The sequence below is a fragment of the Medicago sativa genome, chromosome 4 (assembly GCF_051527215.1).
Source record: "Medicago sativa cultivar Bolivia chromosome 4, Bolivia_mono, whole genome shotgun sequence".
NCBI lineage: Eukaryota > Viridiplantae > Streptophyta > Magnoliopsida > Fabales > Fabaceae > Medicago > Medicago sativa.
In genome coordinates this window covers 10925420-10937856 of record NC_140752.1, presented here as the reverse complement: position 1 = coordinate 10937856, position 12437 = coordinate 10925420, and the positions used below count along the sequence as shown (strand labels likewise).

General features: G+C 30.9%; 1 long non-coding RNA gene across 1 annotated transcript; it reads left to right on the top strand.

The window, feature by feature from the left end:
• The first annotated feature begins 924 nt into the window (after positions 1–924).
• Positions 925–2153, top strand: LOC146926263 (uncharacterized). Its single transcript, XR_015034075.1, has 2 exons — positions 925–1221; positions 1794–2153. It is a non-coding gene; the product is annotated as an uncharacterized LOC146926263 (long non-coding RNA).
• The last annotated feature ends 10284 nt before the right edge of the window (positions 2154–12437 follow it).

The window sequence follows — 12437 nt, the reverse complement described above, 5'->3', positions numbered from 1 at the left end:
CACATATGTGGAGGAACTTTGACAGCTAGTAATTAAAAAAACAAAATGCCACATAATCTGATCATTTAAAAATAAAACACAATATAAAAGTCTGAAATTGAAATTGGGGGAAAATCATAATCTAACGTTCGATTCATCATCCTCTCTAATTCAAATTCTAGGGTTTTAGTTTCTTCATCCCAACTTATGTTTTAACCCTAAAATATGAGTTACAGAGTCTCGTTTGAGTCGTGACAACTTTAAAATTTGAAGAAGTATGAGTCACCAACCTTCATAGTAAATGTGTCAAATAATATCACTCTTACGATTCATCAACTCACATTAGATGTTCATTAAATCATATTTAGTGTATATTTGGAATGGGGAGCAGATTCTCTCCTGTGACTGTGATTGAAGAGTCTAGTGAGATCTAAACCATTTATTTTCCACTACTTAATGCGGGACCCTCAACATTGAAGTAATTGAATGATATTGATGTTCACTGCACTCTCTCTATTAAAAATTTCACCGGAGGGGATCCAAGTCATTTAGAATGACGTTATATTTTTCAAAACTGCGGCAAGAAATCACGTTACCAAGCTAAAAAAACAAGCTTCTTTATTTCCACAAAAGTTGCTCTTTAAAACGTGGGTTTGGCTTTCCCACAGCCAACCCAAACAGGTCATTAAATGGTCTACACCGTTTTAAACTTGAACAATTAAAAAAATTAATTCCTTCATCACACATGTGTGTAGTAATCAAATACAAATATGTCACTGTTTATTCGTAAGTTTTATCAAAAAAAAAACAAAAAAAAAAAATTCTTAAGTACCGATTTGGACCTATACTATTATTTTCAAAAAAGTCGGTTTAATTTTTCTGAATGTGCCCACGTACTTTCCCTTCTCTGCTTCTATAAATACCTCTGTTACGTCCCTCCCCACCATGTATCAGAAGCAATAAATGTTTCATAATAATGGTATCTACCTAGCAAGCATTTTAAATAAATAATTTATTTAAAATGAGTTAGTTGGTTTATTATAAGCTTCAACTCAATACTATGGTTCTTGTATTTTTTGTGTGAAAGAATCTGTTAAGCTCAGGAGGGATAGCGCCATAGAATGTCTTCTTTTTTTGGTTCCATTTGATCCATTGATCTTCTCTAGCGCTATCCATCCTGAGTTTCATGGCTTCTTCATACTCTCTTCCATCTCTTGGTTCATCATCCAGCATAATCTTAAGGTACCCTTTTAAGGTTTTTGGCTAATTGGTATGATGTTCATCATCATGCACTATACAAGGTTGTTTCATTGTACTTTTGTTGTTGTTCGGCTTATTAATTTTGTATTTAAATGTTATGATATTTTTAATGACTAACATTCTTTATTTTCATGAGATTAGTACATGTTTGGATTAAGAATTGACGAAATTAGAGTATGTTACTACTAATTTTGACAAAAATTGGATTTGAAGTTTCAACAAAATTACGGTGTGAGGTAATTTCGTCAAAACTTATTGCTAATTCAAACAATGAAAGTTCTTCCTCGAGGTTTCAAGTTCAATTTTCACCGGTGTCAATTTGGGTTGGCTAATTTAGTTTCTTAAAAAAAAAATCAAACAATGAAAGATTGGTTGGTTTTTGGCTATTTTGTTGAATCAAAGCTTAAATTACAATTGGTGTCTCTTCATCATCATGCACTATACAAGCTTGTTGCATTACTTTATATTGTTCTACTTCTTTTGTTTTATTTCATAGTTATTTTATTGACTAATATTTTTTTCTTTATTTAATGAGAGATCGTTTGAATTTACAGTGAATTTGACAAAATTACGGTATACCTCTGTGATTTTGATAAGACTAGACTATGAAGCTTCAACAAAATGAGGTGTTAATGTGATTTTATGAAACTCACCTTCAATTGAAAGTTGAAACATTGACCATGAAGAAGAAAGTGGAAGAAATAGAACTTCACAAGCCAATGGTTGTGAAGTTTATTGCAAGATCCTTTTTCTCTCTTTTGATTTAGTACTTCAAAAGTTTCCACTTTTTCACTGTATTTCAAATAATTGGTAGCACCATTTATGTTGCAGTTTTCAAGTAAAAGCAGAAGATCTAATTATATGATTCTCATTGTGAACAATTAATTAATTCTTATATTTATTTATAGTGTGAATTTTCTAGCTCATAATCTACATGATGTTTATATCATGATATTCTATGGGGGCAAAAAAGTTCTTCTCCTTCAATTGTTCAAGATAAATGTTATAAATTAAATGCTTCAGTATATGAAATGATCAACCATTGAACACTAGAAACTCACCACAAGTTTTTGTGTTGATCAAGTTAAAAAGGGTTTTAATTGTTTTATAGAATAGAATAAGAACAATTTATTGGGTTCCATTCATCAATAGAAGATTTTTTTTATTAAAATAATAAATTATGTTAGTTCTTATTTTGTTAGTGGAAGAATTAAACTCATAACTTCATTATCACTTCATCTCTTATGTAGTTATGTTCATTTTTCAAACCAACCAATCACATTATTACTGTATAATATTAAATTAATACCCGAATAATGTATACTTATATTGTTCATATGCATTTTGGTCTATATGTGATGGATCAAGTACTAATATTCTAATAATCAATTTATATATTTTATGTAAACTTAATGTATAGACATGTCTTGAATATTATTAAGGAACCACCCAAATTGTAACTCAATCCGACTTAATTTTTGGAGTTCAAAATATTATAGAGAGAAATATTTATGGGCAAATGAATTCATACTAACAACCCCAATTGAAAATAATAAAGGAATGATAAATGCAAACACAGAAAGCATGATGTTTGGCAAAAAGGTTCAAGCACATAAATCTTATGTCTTGTTATTTTTTCACTACATATATTTGAGACTTAGGAGTACTTTTTCCATTTCTTGTTCCCCCTTCACATTTGATGTAACGTTCTAAGCATCCTTAAACAGGGCAAGGATAAGAGGAATATTACATAGAAGAAATTAAGATGAGAAATTAAAATAGATTATATAATATGAAGTGAATTTAGCTTGCTATTGTCACATGGGATGATGGACTAAGAGATGTTGACTACTCCCAACTTCGTGTAAGTAACGGTCTAAGTCCAAATTCCCATGATTTAGGTTGCCCAACGTTGAAGCTATGGTTTGTGCAATTCAATATATCTGCCCCCACCCCTTAATTATATGATATAGTTTCCCATTTAAATCTAGTGGGGTTATAAAGTAGAATATGTATCTTATCGTATGTTTGGGATATAAATGTTGTCCATGGTACAAACAATGACCACACAAATGTTTTCTATTATTCGATCTTGTTTAAATGACACTCACATGTGCTCTAAAAATATTGTTTAAAAAATTTATATAAAAGAAATTTTATCTTAAAAATACAAGTTAAACTATTAAAAATGTAATCAATTTATTATTTTCTATACAAAAGTTATTTATTTTTATAAACAAATGTCACTCCTTTCATTACTTAAACAACACTCAAGGACATTTGTTTTTCTTTTTTTAAAAAAGCTAAGCGAATATATTAAAAATTAACAAAAATTTCTCTAGTACAAGGTGTACTAAAGGAAGCTAAAATGTTCAGAAGTTACAATCACACGATCAAGCTACTACACAAAAACCGAAAGAAAATAAAAAATTATGTTACAACCTGAAAGCATAACAAATGACTCAATCTCCAAACTGTGTACTCAAAATCGAAAAGGGCATAATACGATTTTAGCAACCAATAAGCTTGAAGTTTAACTTTTTCCAATAAAGAGGAAAGTTGTTCCGTCTTATTATGAAAATGTATCCTATTGCGATCATTCTAAATAATAACAAGAACTGAAATCCAAATTATGTTAAAAGTCAATCGAGACTTATTGGAAAAGTCCCCCAATGCCTCCAAACTGTGTAGAATGCTCAATTAACGAACCATGAAGAGCCGTAGAAAAACCTAGCCAACCTGATATCAAAAGTCAAAGTTGATTGTAGAAAGCACAAATAAAAAACAAATGGTCTTGATCCTCCACCATGCCACAAGTAGCCGTGCACAAAGAATCATTGTAATCCGAAATGTTTATTCTAAATAGATTCATTTTTGTTGCTAATCTATTCAGGAATAAACGCCAAATTAAAATATTGATCTTAAGTGGAATTTGCTCAAGGACATTTGTTAACATTTTATTTTATTGCATATCATTGGAATTGTGAATGCTTTATTTAAAATAAAATAAATAGAATTGTAAATGATCTCTCATTGTGTTATAATTTTAATAAATATTTTTAAGCCATAAAGTTTTTCATGTCTTGGATTTTTTTTTTGTGGTCGAGGTTCGAACTGTGGACCTTGTATATTTTATGCATTGTCCCTACCAACTGAGCTAAGCTCACGAGGACTTCATGTCTTGGATTGAGACATGGTCATCTCACCCTAAATTTTTATTTTAAAAAAATATTAGCAAATAATGTACGCCTAATCAAGAATGTCACATTTTGTCAAAAAAAAAAAAAAGAGGAATGTCACATGTCAATTTTTTTTTTTTGACAAAACATGTCAATTTTTATGTTTTTCCTTGTTATTTTTATAGTCTCATTCGATATTAAGTGTACAGAACTATTTTAAAGGGTCTTTAAAAAAAAACTATTTTAAGTGGTGACATTTGTCTTATTTGATTTTAAAATAACTGATTTTCCATCAACATGAAATGGTTTCCTAAGCAGAAAAATACATCAATTGATTTTATTTTATTTATAAATGTCTAGTTTCAAAATATTATTTTTATACTCCCAAACCTATATTTCTTCATTTCATTTTAACAAGAATTCGATTCTCTTGGTTATACACCACTATTTTTTTAATTCAAATGAAGAATTATTTGCAAGGAGTATATATATCTTAACTTCCATGTAATTTGGAATAAAAACTATAAGAAACTATGCCACTGTACTGCAAAATAAAAACTATACATGGACCTTAAAAGGTCTTGATGCTGTCGTAACGAAAATTGCTCTTCTCCCAAACGTTTTTCTCATTCCTATATCAAACTTCCAAAATTAACCCCACGTAAGTTAACTCAGGTTGAGCAGAACCAGCGTGATTTAAAGTCACACTAATACAACGTGGGTAAAGTCAAGTTCGGTAGCACCAACGTGAGTTAACTTACGCTGAGTTCTGGTATGCTAACATAACAACATTGAATGCTTCTAACCAAGCTATTAATGACCCGTAACATATACACGTTCATAATTTATCCAAATTACTCCAATTCAACAACATAATTCACTCATAATACTCATCATAACATAAGAAAATTCCAAAGATTGAAAGTTTGTAAGTATTTACTAAGTGTTTGTGCACTGTATAATTTAACAGAGTAATAACACTTGTAAAAAGATAGAAATCTTATTATTTTTCTTCAACTGGTCAAGTCCTTATATAGAAAACAATGAGAGAACCGTTGTTGAAGAAGTGCATGCGCATCAATTAAGTCATTGAGAAGCTTAATCAGAGACGTTGAAGCTTTTTCTCAATGGATAATATCGTTGAGTAGTCATTAGAAAATGCTTTTCTTCTAATACAATGATATGTTACATTCTCTTTGTCCTTGAATTTTCTTGTTTTTTTCTGCATGTGGTACTACTCAGAGTTTGAAAGCGATATTCCTTTAGAAGACGACAAACTGAGTTAGAGTCTCCAGGCGTTGACGTCAACTTCAAATGCTTCAACCTTTAGAGTCTTGTTTCCATCATAGTCTTATTAGCAAAATGTCTATTTGTGTTAGAGCGTCGACCTTAAATTTGACCTTTCTTCATATCTTGTTCCAAGTCACATTTTTTTTTTTGCTTCAGATGCTTTCATATGCGTTCAGAGTCTTGATATTTCAGAACTAAAAGTTGACTTTGAGAGTCATAATTTAATTATATGGTACTCCACACTTGAACACACATTAACATATTCAATTGTTCTTTCATATTTTGTTATCATCAAAATTGTAGAGACATTGTTCAAAACTCATTTTGGTTCAACATTAAGTAATACATATATTACACAAATAAATTAAATTAAAGTACATAATAACACAAGAGTGTTCGTCTGTACAGTAGTAATTTATTAAGTATAAATAAATTTTCACGTATAGAATCTTCATTTCTATGCGATTATTTGCTTTTCTTTTTATCAAAATATAAATATATTTTCAATTAGTTAAATGAGAAGATAATAAATAAATGAATACTAAAAAATGATTTAGCTAAAACTTAAAATGAATAATAAGAAATTTACATATGTACTAGATTTTTGACCTGTGCTCCGCTCGGGTTTATTGTAAAGGGATTGACAAACGAATAATAAAATGCAATATATAATAGGTAACAGTGAAAAAATAACACGTGATAATCCATGGTAGACAAAATAAAACACTTCAGAAAATGTATGACATTTGAAAATATTATAAAAGAAAATTCGGTAATCCTATCAATAATTCAGGTATATATAACCAAGTTTACATGGAAATTAGGGTAGCTGAAAAAAAAGTATAAAATAGAAGGCATCAAACGTGATCATTGATATGCTCATAGTATCTAGAACAAACGTGCAGCATCAAATAAGTGTATAAAATATTTTCAAAAAAAAAAGCAAGAGGATAGAGAATGAAATTGGTGCGATGCATTTTTTTAGATTGAATTTGTTAGGTTAAATAATTGCAAACCTAATTAAGCAAATAAGCAGGAAAAAAATTAGGTTAAATTGCTGCAGACATAACAAAATTAATAAATAAGGATCATTGGTTACTTATAGATATGTTTATTGTCAATCTTATATAGATGTTGTCCGTGAGGTACTTCAATGGTAAAAAAATTGACATTGTAATTTTAAGGAGCAAAATTTAAATCTTCTCAAAGAGGTTGTAAAATGATCTTTAATACTACTTTAAATAACAATAATTTCCATTTTATAAAAAGATTTATATTGATGTTACTTTTTATTTTGCAAATCAGCTCAATCAATTATGACTGAGGTCAAATTTAAGGTAAGCGCTCTAATAAGAAAATTATGATATCATTTATATCAAAATTTATGATATTATTTTCTTTGAGGTCAAATTTAATTATGATATCATTTCCTTTGAGGTCAAAATGTCTTTTATATGAAAATTTATTTTCTCAAATATAGATGTTTCGTGTCGCGTTTGTAAAATAAATTAAAAATAATTTGTCAAAATATTTTGGGTGTATAACATTTTTTTTATTTCTTTTTTGTATTACAATGTTTTTTTTTATTTTTAATTTGCATCTATACATTTTTCTTTGAATCCAATTCCCATCCATATAATGCACATTTCCTTACTTGCTATAGATACAAGATTATTTTTTTAGTGTTGCAAAAAGAAAAAAATTATTTTATATTACCATTTTTTTTTCATTTCCTACATTTATGAATAACTCACATTATACATAGGTTCAAATAATTAGCTGTCCAAATATTTAGGATGTGTTTGTTTCAAGTTATATTTGTTGATTCATATGATAAAAATATATATGCCTATGTTTGTTACAAGTTTACTAAATTTTATTCCCGTGAATAGAAAAATTTTCCCAAAGAAAAGGGTGGGAATAAAGTTCCAATGGAGATGGGAATAAATTCATATGTAGTTACCTATTATAATCTATATTTTTATAGTTCCTAGGAATATTATAAAGTTAACCAAACATATTTTTTCTAAATACCTTGAAATAAAATTCTCATCTTTATATTCCAACGAATGTTATTCCTAGAATAAATTTGGTAAACTTGAAACAAACACACCCTTAATCTTTAATAAATACGCAAAGACCTAAGATGTTAAATCATTGACATATTGAGAGATTCCTATCTCTAATTAGATGCATCTTAAATTTGCATCCATACATTTCATAAGGAGCAATGATAAGTAAACACAAAATATGTGACACAAATACAACACCATGGGTAATTTGGGTATTTCAACCATTAAAAAGGGGCAATTTTGTCAAATCTCCATAGACCCATCTTCTTCCCAACCCCACCTTCTCTGCATTCTCTCACTTCCTCACCACACCGCCATTCTCCTAACCACCGCCGCCTCGCCACCGTCGTCCTCACCACTGCACTCTGCATCAGTGGCAACCACCATCGTCCTCGCCCTATCAATTCGTTCAGATCTGGACATATCGACGAAGAAATCTCCTTCTCCCTCTCGTCGCCGGAGTCCCGTTCAGATCACCACTGTCATCACCACCACATCGGACATCAGATCTGTTTGTTGAAGACGGTGGCGACCGTGGTCGCCGGTGATTGAGAGAAATCTCATGAGGGAGAGAGAACAGCGGGAAATCGAGGAACAACACACACAAAGCACGCGAGAGAGGTGGAGGATGCAGCGGCGGTAAAGAGAAGATGATCGGAGAGCAAGCTGGGAAAGACAACACTCCTGGTGCAAGAAAAAGAGAAATGCAGGAGAGAAAGTGGGTTGCAGACAAGAGGGAATGGAATAGTAAAAAAATATTAAAATAGTATGTATAAGTGAACAGTTGTATATGGTGTTGTATTTGTGTCTAAAATTTTGTGTTTGTTTATCATTTCTGTTTCATAAGACTACACTTCAAAAACGATTTTAAAATACGAAGCCATTAAGAAATGCATTAATAAGTGTAGTCATACATAGTTGTTACGTGTTGAATTTGCAAATGTTTATAATCATATATAGATTTGTTTTGAGGAATAATTATATATAGGCCACATCAGGGCCGACCCAAGGGGGCTGCCACTAAAACAAGGGTTTTAGGCCTCCAAGTTTTTTAAGTTCCGTATTAAGCCTCATATTTTTGTTTTTGAAAATATTTTCGTATTTTAAATTTTGTAAACACGTTCACTCGAAACTCAAGTGGTATGTAAATAAGGAGTTATAGTTCATGTTGCAAGCTCGATTTCAATGCTAGCAATTTTATTGGTTATTTGAACCCTAAATTCTTTTTGCCTTCAGATTCCTATCAATCTAATTCGATGTTGGTTGTTCTAAATATATTAAGATAAGTGTGTAATTTATATTTGTATCATTTCAATATTAATTTGTTATTTTAAGATCGCTAACAATTGGTAAATAATGTCTATATTAAATATTATTTTTAACACACATGCACGCACGCGTGCGCACGCGCCCACACACATATATTAGAAAATCCACGCACTAAGAGAGTTGATTATAGCGAAAGATGATATACTCTCACAATGTGACAAACCAAAATTTGATTTCTAGCTGATAAAATACTCATTTAATTAGTGTCTAGACACACAAAAAAACAAGAATGAAAGAAATACTTACATGACATTTTTTATCTTCTATATCTCTTTTGTGTGTAAGGCCGGTAATAATCTCTAAGCTGATAATTCTGAAACTGTACACATCTAACTTGATGGAATACTGTCCAAAACATAAATACTCGGTTGGCATATATGCTCTGCAAACCAAATGGATAAGTATTATGAATTAAAAAAATGTTTTCACAATAATACACTACTTAATGATATTAACAATTAATATTTATTTTGCTTACTTACAAGGTACCCGCAACTTTGTTTTATATATTTTAGAGTTTTGTCCTCACTAAAGAATCTAGCCAGACCAAAATCGGATATTTTTGGATTCATTTCTTCATCCAAAAGAATATTTGTTGGTTTTAGATCGCGGTGGAGAATTTATTGTATACCCTCATGAATGTAACAAAGTCCTTGAGCAATCCCTAAAATGATATTGTAACATCGTCTACATGTTAGTTCTGCTCTTCTTGTATTTCGTTCTGCATTAAACGATACAAATCAATTTTAGAGCTATGTAATTAAGTGTAATATTCAATCACAACAGAATTGATTACAATAAAAGATGATATACTCTCACAATGTGACAAATCAAAGTTTAATTTTTAACTGACAAAATACTTATTTCAAAGTGTGTGTTAATCCTTAATTACAGAAGAAATTCATATAAATTACTGCATTTTTTCACACATTATCGCTCACTCACTTCTTTGCTCATTATCACTTACTATCAAAACATTTTCAACATGAAACCAATTATGATATTATGGTTTGTTTTGCTTTTGGTTCCTCACTCCATCTCGCAGTACGAGTTTTTGAAGCTGGTAGTGCAATGGCCCCCAACTACATGCCTAACATTACCATGGAGAATTTCACATTACATGGGCTTTATCCCAGCAACACCACTGTCACTCCAAAACGCTGCAAACCTATCAATGGAGATAATTATTGTTCACACTCCACACAAAGCTAAGAAACATTAGGAAATGACAAATTTAACCCCAAAATCCATCGGTAATTAACTACCGCCGGTTAAAATTCATCGACAATTAACTATCGATAAGATTAAAATTGTTAATTCATGGTCTTTCTTAGCTTTCTTTGAAGTGGGAACAACAATTATCATCAAGGGATACAATGTTAATTTTGTAAGTTCCTTCATATAATTAAGCTGTAAAAGTTCTATTACTTTTCTTTGCAATTAAGTTGTAAAAGTTGTAAAACATTGACAACTGACGATAACTTTGTAGAAATTTATTTTATACTGTTAAATATTTCGTCTCTTAAAAATTAAATAATATATCATTATTCACAACATTTATGTATTTTTTTAGGTCAAAAGCTTATTTCCTCGGATCAATATTTCAAAGGGCCGATCCAATGTATTTTTAGGCCTAAAGCAAAATTTAAATAGAGGCCTTTTAAGTGTTTTTAGAGAGAATAAGATGAAATTAAGAAAAAAAATTCATTAATTCCCTCAATCGAAAGTAATGTTATATGATGTGCGTGTTTGCCGGTGTTTTTGGTAAACAGATGTCGACTGGTTTTGAATATAACAAGTAAGACCAAACCAGAGATCCTAGGACATGTGGTGCATTTTGTTGGTGTGCGTTCATCACGTAGGTTGCTTAACGAACAGGACGGGACCGTGTGGCGTCTTTCGACAGGTTTTAATACATGAAGTTTAAATTGCAGAAACTTAAAGAAAAGAAAAAAAATGCAAGTGCATTAAAAATAAAAGTGGTTCGACAAATGTTTTACACATACATTGTTTTACACATACATTCTTTATGATTCTTTTCTCTTGCGCCGGTACTTCGAGTGTTTTAGAATTCTGTATAGGCGATTTGCGACCCGTTTTCCCTATGGAAAACTACTATTTATACATAGAAAACTAACCGGAAAAAGCCTAACTCCACGATCAACACTTCTTCCATGTAGACAACCGCTTGTCTCCCACGTTCTCCCTTGAGGAAACAGCTTCTCTTTTGAAATTCGAATCTTCTCGCTTCACAGACAATTGATTGACTTCGACGGCCTCACCTTTTGCTCTATGTCTTGTCGAACTTCAAAGCTCTAAGATTTTTGCGCTAAGCCCAACATCTCGTCGAACCTCTTTGGTTGGAGAAGAGACTTCGATTCCTGCAAGAGTAAAAGTCAACTAATGTTGACCACATTAAATGAGGCGGCGAAAATACCAGCTAAAAGTGTGTACACTAATTAAATATGAGTATTTTAGCTAGAAATCAAACTTTGATTTGTCACATTGTGAGAGTATGTCCTCTTTCACTATAATCAACGCCGTTAGTGCGTGGCCTTTTAAATATATATGATTGTGTGTGCGCGTGCACGCACGCGCGCATATGTGTGTCGAAAATAATATTTAATATATACATTATTTATCAATTGTTAGAGATCTTAAAATAACAAAATAATATTGAAATGATACAAATATAAATTAATTTTTTACTTTTACAAACTTTGATTACACGCACTACTTATCTTAATATATTTAGAACAACTGACATTGTATTAGATTGATAGGAATTTGAAGGCAAAAAGAATTTAAAGTTCAAATAACCAATAAAATAGCTATAGCATTGATCGAATTTGCAACATGAACTATGATTCTTCATTTACATACCACATGAGCTTCGAGGGAACATGTTACAAAATTTACCGTACAAAAATATTTTTAAAAACAAAAATATGAAGCCTAACACGGAGCTTAAAAACCTCGGGGGCTTAAAACCCTTGCTTTAATGACAACCCCTTGGAAGCATGAATGGGAAGAGCACGGCTCTTGCTCTCGGTCGGAATTTAGTGTGGTAGACTATTTTTTTAATTTTTTTTTATTTTGTCAAGAGTGTGCTAGACTATTTTACCCTTGCCCTAAACATCAAAGATAGATTATACATTATGAATGCATTCAAAAAGGAAAATATTCAACCAGATGCAATGAAACCCTATGATCATGCCGATGTGGAGAAGGCCATAGTGAATGCCATTGGAAAAAAAACCAGAACTTTGTATTCGAAAATATAAACAGATTTATTTGAATGAAGTTGGATTGTGTCTAGAGCATGATG